General features: G+C 41.1%; 8 non-coding genes across 8 annotated transcripts; all 8 read left to right on the top strand.

Annotated features, from left to right (window-relative positions):
* The first annotated feature begins 182 nt into the window (after positions 1-182).
* On the top strand, positions 183-346 carry LOC149778148 (U1 spliceosomal RNA). Its single transcript, XR_016415834.1, has one exon. It is a non-coding gene; the product is annotated as a U1 spliceosomal RNA (small nuclear RNA).
* A 1,459-nt stretch (positions 347-1,805) lies between these two features.
* Positions 1,806-1,969, top strand: LOC149778147 (U1 spliceosomal RNA). Its single transcript, XR_016415832.1, has one exon. It is a non-coding gene; the product is annotated as a U1 spliceosomal RNA (small nuclear RNA).
* Positions 1,970-3,458: 1,489 nt separating this feature from the next.
* Positions 3,459-3,622, top strand: LOC149778146 (U1 spliceosomal RNA). The gene has a single exon (XR_016415831.1). It is a non-coding gene; the product is annotated as a U1 spliceosomal RNA (small nuclear RNA).
* A 1,491-nt stretch (positions 3,623-5,113) lies between these two features.
* Positions 5,114-5,277, top strand: LOC149778145 (U1 spliceosomal RNA). The gene has a single exon (XR_016415830.1). It is a non-coding gene; the product is annotated as a U1 spliceosomal RNA (small nuclear RNA).
* A 1,485-nt stretch (positions 5,278-6,762) lies between these two features.
* Positions 6,763-6,926, top strand: LOC149778144 (U1 spliceosomal RNA). Its single transcript, XR_016415829.1, has one exon. It is a non-coding gene; the product is annotated as a U1 spliceosomal RNA (small nuclear RNA).
* A 1,465-nt stretch (positions 6,927-8,391) lies between these two features.
* On the top strand, positions 8,392-8,555 carry LOC149778143 (U1 spliceosomal RNA). The gene has a single exon (XR_016415828.1). It is a non-coding gene; the product is annotated as a U1 spliceosomal RNA (small nuclear RNA).
* A 1,491-nt stretch (positions 8,556-10,046) lies between these two features.
* On the top strand, positions 10,047-10,210 carry LOC149778142 (U1 spliceosomal RNA). The gene has a single exon (XR_016415826.1). It is a non-coding gene; the product is annotated as a U1 spliceosomal RNA (small nuclear RNA).
* Positions 10,211-11,676: 1,466 nt separating this feature from the next.
* LOC149778141 (U1 spliceosomal RNA) lies at positions 11,677-11,840 on the top strand. Its single transcript, XR_016415825.1, has one exon. It is a non-coding gene; the product is annotated as a U1 spliceosomal RNA (small nuclear RNA).
* The last annotated feature ends 924 nt before the right edge of the window (positions 11,841-12,764 follow it).

Raw genomic sequence — 12,764 nt, 5'->3', positions numbered from 1 at the left:
TTTGAAGACATTTCAGTTACTTTTGTAATGTTGAAACATAAGCTATAAAGTTATTCGGAATACTAAGACATCAGCAGTACCATGGCCCTGAATCGTTTTAATTTATTTTCATTACTTAGAGGCACACTTCCTACTCCAGACACAAATGTCAGTTGATAAACGTCAGTAAACGTCAAGAAATCATACTTACCTGGACCAGGGAGTACCGTGATCAGCTAGGCGGTTTCCCCAGGATGAGGCCTTTCCATTGCACTTCGGTTGGGCTGAAACCTGCGATCACCCCAAATGTGGGTGACTCGGGGTCGTTATTTATTAGTGTGGGGGTCTGCGTTCGCGCTAACCCCTGATAATTCAATTAAAAATAACCAATAATCTCAAGCTTATGACAAAATTAGTCTGGATGTCTCTGATTAGCACGTGCCAATCGATAATGTTATTATTTCTTACACTGCTCTTTCAAGGGGTGGGTACCCCGGGTGGTCTAAATAGCCCACCATTACGGATCGCGGCCATCTCACCTGTCTGCGTGTGTTTGAGTTTCGGATTTGGCCCATGTGGTTATCAGAGAAAGCTTGCCAGTATGTTATCATGGGTCGGGAGTTCTTTCCGTTCATTTTTCTTCTCCCGGGTTCTTCCTCCACCATTTATATTGCCTGCCATGCATAGCCTATCTTGTGCTGAAAAATGGCATTAAACCCTACAACAAACAACTTTCAAAGAGCCATCTCACAACGAACGTGTGAAATATCTTTGAGTAACAGCGATCCAGCATATTTGTGAGAGAAAGAAAGAAAGAAAGAGAAATAAATGGAAACATGCTTACTGGATTCGACGAAAATCAAGTTTTATTTTCACAGAACTTCTCTGCAGTAGAGAGAGAGAGAGAGAGAGAGAGAGAGAAACAATATCTTCAAATAACAGGAACAACTTCGTTAATACAGCAAGCTTGTTGTCCTTATCAAAAGCAGTGACAGCTTCATCATAAGTCTCATTGTAGAGATCATCTGCATCACCAGTTACTTCTGTATCAGCAGCACTTTCAACAATCCAAAGCTTCTAGACTCGGAGTACGGCGAAGCGTAGCTGGCCAATCAGTGGCACAAAGATTTCAAATTTAATAAAACAGAGGAAACAAATAGTAGTATTCCTTTGACCTGACAAGTCGATTTGCAGTGGTTCATAGCAAAAGAGGTTGATGCACTGCAACCTCAAATTTATACCTGCATTTTTCATTTATGACACCAAGCGATCTTGCCAGTGCAAACACAATCCCTTTCCCTACGCAACAGTTCGGGAAAGCATTGTGTACTAAACAGCTGGATGTGATTGACCATAGTTCTTGCTAGACGACTATTGCTATTTCACTGTCAACTTGCTGTGAAGTAACTATGGGAGGTCAATGGCTGATATCAGTTTCAAGAACAAGACAAGCCCGAAACGCGGAATTGAAAAATGTATCCATATATTTAATTAAAAAACCATAATAGCTGAAAAATACGCACCGTTGCCTCAAGTTAAGAAATTTGCCAGGGGCCAATATACGAAACTATCCCCTGCCGTCCGAGCAAACCTATATAGCATATATCCACCGTAAAAGAAACTGAAATTGCAAATAAAGGACTATTTGAAGACATTTCAGTTACTTTTGTAATGTTGAAACATAAGCTATAAAGTTATTCGGAATACTAAGACATCAGCAGTACCATGGCCCTGAATCGTTTTAATTTATTTTCATTACTTAGAGGCACACTTCCTACTCCAGACACAAATGTCAGTTGATAAACGTCAGTAAACGTCAAGAAATCATACTTACCTGGACCAGGGAGTACCGTGATCAGCTAGGCGGTTTCCCCAGGATGAGGCCTTTCCATTGCACTTCGGTTGGGCTGAAACCTGCGATCACCCCAAATGTGGGTGACTCGGGGTCGTTATTTATTAGTGTGGGGGTCTGCGTTCGCGCTAACCCCTGATAATTCAATTAAAAATAACCAATAATCTCAAGCTTATGACAAAATTAGTCTGGATGTCTCTGATTAGCACGTGCCAATCGATAATGTTATTATTTCTTACACTGCTCTTTCAAGGGGTGGGTACCCCGGGTGGTCTAAATAGCCCACCATTACGGATCGCGGCCATCTCACCTGTCTGCGTGTGTTTGAGTTTCGGATTTGGCCCATGTGGTTATCAGAGAAAGCTTGCCAGTATGTTATCATGGGTCGGGAGTTCTTTCCGTTCATTTTTCTTCTCCCGGGTTCTTCCTCCACCATTTATATTGCCTGCCATGCATAGCCTATCTTGTGTTGAAAAATGGCATTAAACCCTACAACAAACAACTTTCAAAGAGCCATCTCACAACGAACGTGTGAAATATCTTTGAGTAACAGCGATCCAGCATATTTGTGAGAGAAAGAAAGAAAGAAAGAGAAATAAATGGAAACATGCTTACTGGATTCGACGAAAATCAAGTTTTATTTTCACAGAACTTCTCTGCAGTAGAGAGAGAGAGAGAGAGAGAGAGAGAGAGAGAGAGAGAGAGAGAGAGAGAGAGAGAGAAACAATATCTTCAAATAACAGGAACAACTTCGTTAATACAGCAAGCTTGTTGTCCTTATCAAAAGCAGTGACAGCATCATCATAAGTCTCATTGTAGAGATCATCTGCATCACCAGTTACTTCTGTATCAGCAGCACTTTCAACAATCCAAAGCTTCTAGACTCGGAGTACGGCGAAGCGTAGCTGGCCAATCAGTGGCACAAAGATTTCAAATTTAATAAAACAGAGGAAACAAATAGTAGTATTCCTTTGACCTGACAAGTCGATTTGCAGTGGTTCATAGCAAAAGAGGTTGATGCACTGCAACCTCAAATTTATACCTGCATTTTTCATTTATGACACCAAGCAATCTTGCCAGTGCAAACACAATCCCTTTCCCTACGCAACAGTTCGGGAAAGCATTGTGTACTAAACAGCTGGATGTGATTGACCATAGTTCTTGCTAGACGACTATTGCTATTTCACTGTCAACTTGCTGTGAAGTAACTATGGGAGGTCAATGGCTGATATCAGTTTCAAGAACAAGACAAGCCCGAAACGCGGAATTGAAAAATGTATCCATATATTTAATTAAAAAACCATAATAGCTGAAAAATACGCACCGTTGCCTCAAGTTAAGAAATTTGCCAGGGGCCAATATACGAAACTATCCCCTGCCGTCCGAGCAAACCTATATAGCATATATCCACCGTAAAAGAAACTGAAATTGCAAATAAAGGACTATTTGAAGACATTTCAGTTACTTTTGTAATGTTGAAACATAAGCTATAAAGTTATTCGGAATACTAAGACATCAGCAGTACCATGGCCCTGAATCGTTTTAATTTATTTTCATTACTTAGAGGCACACTTCCTACTCCAGACACAAATGTCAGTTGATAAACGTCAGTAAACGTCAAGAAATCATACTTACCTGGACCAGGGAGTACCGTGATCAGCTAGGCGGTTTCCCCAGGATGAGGCCTTTCCATTGCACTTCGGTTGGGCTGAAACCTGCGATCACCCCAAATGTGGGTGACTCGGGGTCGTTATTTATTAGTGTGGGGGTCTGCGTTCGCGCTAACCCCTGATAATTCAATTAAAAATAACCAATAATCTCAAGCTTATGACAAAATTAGTCTGGATGTCTCTGATTAGCACGTGCCAATCGATAATGTTATTATTTCTTACACTGCTCTTTCAAGGGGTGGGTACCCCGGGTGGTCTAAATAGCCCACCATTACGGATCGCGGCCATCTCACCTGTCTGCGTGTGTTTGAGTTTCGGATTTGGCCCATGTGGTTATCAGAGAAAGCTTGCCAGTATGTTATCATGGGTCGGGAGTTCTTTCCGTTCATTTTTCTTCTCCCGGGTTCTTCCTCCACCATTTATATTGCCTGCCATGCATAGCCTATCTTGTGCTGAAAAATGGCATTAAACCCTACAACAAACAACTTTCAAAGAGCCATCTCACAACGAACGTGTGAAATATCTTTGAGTAACAGCGATCCAGCATATTTGTGAGAGAAAGAAAGAAAGAAAGAGAAATAAATGGAAACATGCTTACTGGATTCGACGAAAATCAAGTTTTATTTTCACAGAACTTCTCTGCAGTAGAGAGAGAGAGAGAGAGAGAGAGAGAGAGAGAGAGAGAGAGAGAGAGAGAGAGAGAGAGAAACAATATCTTCAAATAACAGGAACAACTTCGTTAATACAGCAAGCTTGTTGTCCTTATCAAAAGCAGTGACAGCTTCATCATAAGTCTCATTGTAGAGATCATCTGCATCACCAGTTACTTCTGTATCAGCAGCACTTTCAACAATCCAAAGCTTCTAGACTCGGAGTACGGCGAAGCGTAGCTGGCCAATCAGTGGCACAAAGATTTCAAATTTAATAAAACAGAGGAAACAAATAGTAGTATTCCTTTGACCTGACAAGTCGATTTGCAGTGGTTCATAGCAAAAGAGGTTGATGCACTGCAACCTCAAATTTATACCTGCATTTTTCATTTATGACACCAAGCGATCTTGCCAGTGCAAACACAATCCCTTTCCCTACGCAACAGTTCGGGAAAGCATTGTGTACTAAACAGCTGGATGTGATTGACCATAGTTCTTGCTAGACGACTATTGCTATTTCACTGTCAACTTGCTGTGAAGTAACTATGGGAGGTCAATGGCTGATATCAGTTTCAAGAACAAGACAAGCCCGAAACGCGGAATTGAAAAATGTATCCATATATTTAATTAAAAAACCATAATAGCTGAAAAATACGCACCGTTGCCTCAAGTTAAGAAATTTGCCAGGGGCCAATATACGAAACTATCCCCTGCCGTCCGAGCAAACCTATATAGCATATATCCACCGTAAAAGAAACTGAAATTGCAAATAAAGGACTATTTGAAGACATTTCAGTTACTTTTGTAATGTTGAAACATAAGCTATAAAGTTATTCGGAATACTAAGACATCAGCAGTACCATGGCCCTGAATCGTTTTAATTTATTTTCATTACTTAGAGGCACACTTCCTACTCCAGACACAAATGTCAGTTGATAAACGTCAGTAAACGTCAAGAAATCATACTTACCTGGACCAGGGAGTACCGTGATCAGCTAGGCGGTTTCCCCAGGATGAGGCCTTTCCATTGCACTTCGGTTGGGCTGAAACCTGCGATCACCCCAAATGTGGGTGACTCGGGGTCGTTATTTATTAGTGTGGGGGTCTGCGTTCGCGCTAACCCCTGATAATTCAATTAAAAATAACCAATAATCTCAAGCTTATGACAAAATTAGTCTGGATGTCTCTGATTAGCACGTGCCAATCGATAATGTTATTATTTCTTACACTGCTCTTTCAAGGGGTGGGTACCCCGGGTGGTCTAAATAGCCCACCATTACGGATCGCGGCCATCTCACCTGTCTGCGTGTGTTTGAGTTTCGGATTTGGCCCATGTGGTTATCAGAGAAAGCTTGCCAGTATGTTATCATGGGTCGGGAGTTCTTTCCGTTCATTTTTCTTCTCCCGGGTTCTTCCTCCACCATTTATATTGCCTGCCATGCATAGCCTATCTTGTGTTGAAAAATGGCATTAAACCCTACAACAAACAACTTTCAAAGAGCCATCTCACAACGAACGTGTGAAATATCTTTGAGTAACAGCGATCCAGCATATTTGTGAGAGAAAGAAAGAAAGAAAGAGAAATAAATGGAAACATGCTTACTGGATTCGACGAAAATCAAGTTTTATTTTCACAGAACTTCTCTGCAGTAGAGAGAGAGAGAGAGAGAGAGAGAGAGAGAGAGAGAGAGAGAGAGAGAGAGAGAAACAATATCTTCAAATAACAGGAACAACTTCGTTAATACAGCAAGCTTGTTGTCCTTATCAAAAGCAGTGACAGCTTCATCATAAGTCTCATTGTAGAGATCATCTGCATCACCAGTTACTTCTGTATCAGCAGCACTTTCAACAATCCAAAGCTTCTAGACTCGGAGTACGGCGAAGCGTAGCTGGCCAATCAGTGGCACAAAGATTTCAAATTTAATAAAACAGAGGAAACAAATAGTAGTATTCCTTTGACCTGACAAGTCGATTTGCAGTGGTTCATAGCAAAAGAGGTTGATGCACTGCAACCTCAAATTTATACCTGCATTTTTCATTTATGACACCAAGCGATCTTGCCAGTGCAAACACAATCCCTTTCCCTACGCAACAGTTCGGGAAAGCATTGTGTACTAAACAGCTGGATGTGATTGACCATAGTTCTTGCTAGACGACTATTGCTATTTCACTGTCAACTTGCTGTGAAGTAACTATGGGAGGTCAATGGCTGATATCAGTTTCAAGAACAAGACAAGCCCGAAACGCGGAATTGAAAAATGTATCCATATATTTAATTAAAAAACCATAATAGCTGAAAAATACGCACCGTTGCCTCAAGTTAAGAAATTTGCCAGGGGCCAATATACGAAACTATCCCCTGCCGTCCGAGCAAACCTATATAGCATATATCCACCGTAAAAGAAACTGAAATTGCAAATAAAGGACTATTTGAAGACATTTCAGTTACTTTTGTAATGTTGAAACATAAGCTATAAAGTTATTCGGAATACTAAGACATCAGCAGTACCATGGCCCTGAATCGTTTTAATTTATTTTCATTACTTAGAGGCACACTTCCTACTCCAGACACAAATGTCAGTTGATAAACGTCAGTAAACGTCAAGAAATCATACTTACCTGGACCAGGGAGTACCGTGATCAGCTAGGCGGTTTCCCCAGGATGAGGCCTTTCCATTGCACTTCGGTTGGGCTGAAACCTGCGATCACCCCAAATGTGGGTGACTCGGGGTCGTTATTTATTAGTGTGGGGGTCTGCGTTCGCGCTAACCCCTGATAATTCAATTAAAAATAACCAATAATCTCAAGCTTATGACAAAATTAGTCTGGATGTCTCTGATTAGCACGTGCCAATCGATAATGTTATTATTTCTTACACTGCTCTTTCAAGGGGTGGGTACCCCGGGTGGTCTAAATAGCCCACCATTACGGATCGCGGCCATCTCACCTGTCTGCGTGTGTTTGAGTTTCGGATTTGGCCCATGTGGTTATCAGAGAAAGCTTGCCAGTATGTTATCATGGGTCGGGAGTTCTTTCCGTTCATTTTTCTTCTCCCGGGTTCTTCCTCCACCATTTATATTGCCTGCCATGCATAGCCTATCTTGTGCTGAAAAATGGCATTAAACCCTACAACAAACAACTTTCAAAGAGCCATCTCACAACGAACGTGTGAAATATCTTTGAGTAACAGCGATCCAGCATATTTGTGAGAGAAAGAAAGAAAGAAAGAGAAATAAATGGAAACATGCTTACTGGATTCGACGAAAATCAAGTTTTATTTTCACAGAACTTCTCTGCAGTAGAGAGAGAGAGAGAGAGAGAGAGAGAGAGAGAGAAACAATATCTTCAAATAACAGGAACAACTTCGTTAATACAGCAAGCTTGTTGTCCTTATCAAAAGCAGTGACAGCTTCATCATAAGTCTCATTGTAGAGATCATCTGCATCACCAGTTACTTCTGTATCAGCAGCACTTTCAACAATCCAAAGCTTCTAGACTCGGAGTACGGCGAAGCGTAGCTGGCCAATCAGTGGCACAAAGATTTCAAATTTAATAAAACAGAGGAAACAAATAGTAGTATTCCTTTGACCTGACAAGTCGATTTGCAGTGGTTCATAGCAAAAGAGGTTGATGCACTGCAACCTCAAATTTATACCTGCATTTTTCATTTATGACACCAAGCGATCTTGCCAGTGCAAACACAATCCCTTTCCCTACGCAACAGTTCGGGAAAGCATTGTGTACTAAACAGCTGGATGTGATTGACCATAGTTCTTGCTAGACGACTATTGCTATTTCACTGTCAACTTGCTGTGAAGTAACTATGGGAGGTCAATGGCTGATATCAGTTTCAAGAACAAGACAAGCCCGAAACGCGGAATTGAAAAATGTATCCATATATTTAATTAAAAAACCATAATAGCTGAAAAATACGCACCGTTGCCTCAAGTTAAGAAATTTGCCAGGGGCCAATATACGAAACTATCCCCTGCCGTCCGAGCAAACCTATATAGCATATATCCACCGTAAAAGAAACTGAAATTGCAAATAAAGGACTATTTGAAGACATTTCAGTTACTTTTGTAATGTTGAAACATAAGCTATAAAGTTATTCGGAATACTAAGACATCAGCAGTACCATGGCCCTGAATCGTTTTAATTTATTTTCATTACTTAGAGGCACACTTCCTACTCCAGACACAAATGTCAGTTGATAAACGTCAGTAAACGTCAAGAAATCATACTTACCTGGACCAGGGAGTACCGTGATCAGCTAGGCGGTTTCCCCAGGATGAGGCCTTTCCATTGCACTTCGGTTGGGCTGAAACCTGCGATCACCCCAAATGTGGGTGACTCGGGGTCGTTATTTATTAGTGTGGGGGTCTGCGTTCGCGCTAACCCCTGATAATTCAATTAAAAATAACCAATAATCTCAAGCTTATGACAAAATTAGTCTGGATGTCTCTGATTAGCACGTGCCAATCGATAATGTTATTATTTCTTACACTGCTCTTTCAAGGGGTGGGTACCCCGGGTGGTCTAAATAGCCCACCATTACGGATCGCGGCCATCTCACCTGTCTGCGTGTGTTTGAGTTTCGGATTTGGCCCATGTGGTTATCAGAGAAAGCTTGCCAGTATGTTATCATGGGTCGGGAGTTCTTTCCGTTCATTTTTCTTCTCCCGGGTTCTTCCTCCACCATTTATATTGCCTGCCATGCATAGCCTATCTTGTGTTGAAAAATGGCATTAAACCCTACAACAAACAACTTTCAAAGAGCCATCTCACAACGAACGTGTGAAATATCTTTGAGTAACAGCGATCCAGCATATTTGTGAGAGAAAGAAAGAAAGAAAGAGAAATAAATGGAAACATGCTTACTGGATTCGACGAAAATCAAGTTTTATTTTCACAGAACTTCTCTGCAGTAGAGAGAGAGAGAGAGAGAGAGAGAGAGAGAGAGAGAGAGAGAGAGAGAGAGAGAGAGAGAAACAATATCTTCAAATAACAGGAACAACTTCGTTAATACAGCAAGCTTGTTGTCCTTATCAAAAGCAGTGACAGCTTCATCATAAGTCTCATTGTAGAGATCATCTGCATCACCAGTTACTTCTGTATCAGCAGCACTTTCAACAATCCAAAGCTTCTAGACTCGGAGTACGGCGAAGCGTAGCTGGCCAATCAGTGGCACAAAGATTTCAAATTTAATAAAACAGAGGAAACAAATAGTAGTATTCCTTTGACCTGACAAGTCGATTTGCAGTGGTTCATAGCAAAAGAGGTTGATGCACTGCAACCTCAAATTTATACCTGCATTTTTCATTTATGACACCAAGCGATCTTGCCAGTGCAAACACAATCCCTTTCCCTACGCAACAGTTCGGGAAAGCATTGTGTACTAAACAGCTGGATGTGATTGACCATAGTTCTTGCTAGACGACTATTGCTATTTCACTGTCAACTTGCTGTGAAGTAACTATGGGAGGTCAATGGCTGATATCAGTTTCAAGAACAAGACAAGCCCGAAACGCGGAATTGAAAAATGTATCCATATATTTAATTAAAAAACCATAATAGCTGAAAAATACGCACCGTTGCCTCAAGTTAAGAAATTTGCCAGGGGCCAATATACGAAACTATCCCCTGCCGTCCGAGCAAACCTATATAGCATATATCCACCGTAAAAGAAACTGAAATTGCAAATAAAGGACTATTTGAAGACATTTCAGTTACTTTTGTAATGTTGAAACATAAGCTATAAAGTTATTCGGAATACTAAGACATCAGCAGTACCATGGCCCTGAATCGTTTTAATTTATTTTCATTACTTAGAGGCACACTTCCTACTCCAGACACAAATGTCAGTTGATAAACGTCAGTAAACGTCAAGAAATCATACTTACCTGGACCAGGGAGTACCGTGATCAGCTAGGCGGTTTCCCCAGGATGAGGCCTTTCCATTGCACTTCGGTTGGGCTGAAACCTGCGATCACCCCAAATGTGGGTGACTCGGGGTCGTTATTTATTAGTGTGGGGGTCTGCGTTCGCGCTAACCCCTGATAATTCAATTAAAAATAACCAATAATCTCAAGCTTATGACAAAATTAGTCTGGATGTCTCTGATTAGCACGTGCCAATCGATAATGTTATTATTTCTTACACTGCTCTTTCAAGGGGTGGGTACCCCGGGTGGTCTAAATAGCCCACCATTACGGATCGCGGCCATCTCACCTGTCTGCGTGTGTTTGAGTTTCGGATTTGGCCCATGTGGTTATCAGAGAAAGCTTGCCAGTATGTTATCATGGGTCGGGAGTTCTTTCCGTTCATTTTTCTTCTCCCGGGTTCTTCCTCCACCATTTATATTGCCTGCCATGCATAGCCTATCTTGTGCTGAAAAATGGCATTAAACCCTACAACAAACAACTTTCAAAGAGCCATCTCACAACGAACGTGTGAAATATCTTTGAGTAACAGCGATCCAGCATATTTGTGAGAGAAAGAAAGAAAGAAAGAGAAATAAATGGAAACATGCTTACTGGATTCGACGAAAATCAAGTTTTATTTTCACAGAACTTCTCTGCAGTAGAGAGAGAGAGAGAGAGAGAGAGAGAGAGAGAGAGAAACAATATCTTCAAATAACAGGAACAACTTCGTTAATACAGCAAGCTTGTTGTCCTTATCAAAAGCAGTGACAGCTTCATCATAAGTCTCATTGTAGAGATCATCTGCATCACCAGTTACTTCTGTATCAGCAGCACTTTCAACAATCCAAAGCTTCTAGACTCGGAGTACGGCGAAGCGTAGCTGGCCAATCATGGCACAAAGATTTCAAATTTAATAAAACAGAGGAAACAAATAGTAGTATTCCTTTGACCTGACAAGTCGATTTGCAGTGGTTCATAGCAAAAGAGGTTGATGCACTGCAACCTCAAATTTATACCTGCATTTTTCATTTATGACACCAAGCGATCTTGCCAGTGCAAACACAATCCCTTTCCCTACGTAACAGTTCGGGAAAGCATTGTGTACTAAACAGCTGGATGTGATTGACCATAGTTCTTGCTAGACGACTATTGCTATTTCACTGTCAACTTGCTGTGAAGTAACTATGGGAGGTCAATGGCTGATATCAGTTTCAAGAACAAGACAAGCCCGAAACGCGGAATTGAAAAATGTATCCATATATTTAATTAAAAAACCATAATAGCTGAAAAATACGCACCGTTGCCTCAAGTTAAGAAATTTGCCAGGGGCCAATATACGAAACTGTCCCCTGCCGTCCGAGCAAACCTATATAGCATATATCCACCGTAAAAGAAACTGAAATTGCAAATAAAGGACTATTTGAAGACATTTCAGTTACTTTTGTAATGTTCAAACATAAGCTATAAAGTTATTCGGAATACTAAGACATCAGCAGTACCATGGCCCTGAATCGTTTTAATTTATTTTCATTACTTAGAGGCACACTTCCTACTCCAGACACAAATGTCAGTTGATAAACGTCAGTAAACGTCAAGAAATCATACTTACCTGGACCAGGGAGTACCGTGATCAGCTAGGCGGTTTCCCCAGGATGAGGCCTTTCCATTGCACTTCGGTTGGGCTGAAACCTGCGATCACCCCAAATGTGGGTGACTCGGGGTCGTTATTTATTAGTGTGGGGGTCTGCGTTCGCGCTAACCCCTGATAATTCAATTAAAAATAACCAATAATCTCAAGCTTATGACAAAATTAGTCTGGATGTCTCTGATTAGCACGTGCCAATCGATAATGTTATTATTTCTTACACTGCTCTTTCAAGGGGTGGGTACCCCGGGTGGTCTAAATAGCCCACCATTACGGATCGCGGCCATCTCACCTGTCTGCGTGTGTTTGAGTTTCGGATTTGGCCCATGTGGTTATCAGAGAAAGCTTGCCAGTATGTTATCATGGGTCGGGAGTTCTTTCCGTTCATTTTTCTTCTCCCGGGTTCTTCCTCCACCATTTATATTGCCTGCCATGCATAGCCTATCTTGTGTTGAAAAATGGCATTAAACCCTACAACAAACAACTTTCAAAGAGCCATCTCACAACGAACGTGTGAAATATCTTTGAGTAACAGCGATCCAGCATATTTGTGAGAGAAAGAAAGAAAGAAAGAGAAATAAATGGAAACATGCTTACTGGATTCGACGAAAATCAAGTTTTATTTTCACAGAACTTCTCTGCAGTAGAGAGAGAGAGAGAGAGAGAGAGAGAGAGAGAGAGAGAGAGAGAGAGAGAAACAATATCTTCAAATAACAGGAACAACTTCGTTAATACAGCAAGCTTGTTGTCCTTATCAAAAGCAGTGACAGCTTCATCATAAGTCTCATTGTAGAGATCATCTGCATCACCAGTTACTTCTGTATCAGCAGCACTTTCAACAATCCAAAGCTTCTAGACTCGGAGTACGGCGAAGCGTAGCTGGCCAATCAGTGGCACAAAGATTTCAAATTTAATAAAACAGAGGAAACAAATAGTAGTATTCCTTTGACCTGACAAGTCGATTTGCAGTGGTTCATAGCAAAAGAGGTTGATGCACTGCAACCTCAAATTTATACCTGCATTTTTCATTTATGACACCAAGCG

This window comes from Sinohyriopsis cumingii, chromosome 17 (assembly GCF_028554795.1).
Source record: "Sinohyriopsis cumingii isolate HCF-2022 chromosome 17, ASM2855479v2, whole genome shotgun sequence".
Taxonomy (NCBI): domain Eukaryota; kingdom Metazoa; phylum Mollusca; class Bivalvia; order Unionida; family Unionidae; genus Sinohyriopsis; species Sinohyriopsis cumingii.
The sequence above is the reverse complement of the archived record's forward strand: the minus strand, read 5'-3'. Positions and strand labels throughout refer to the sequence as shown.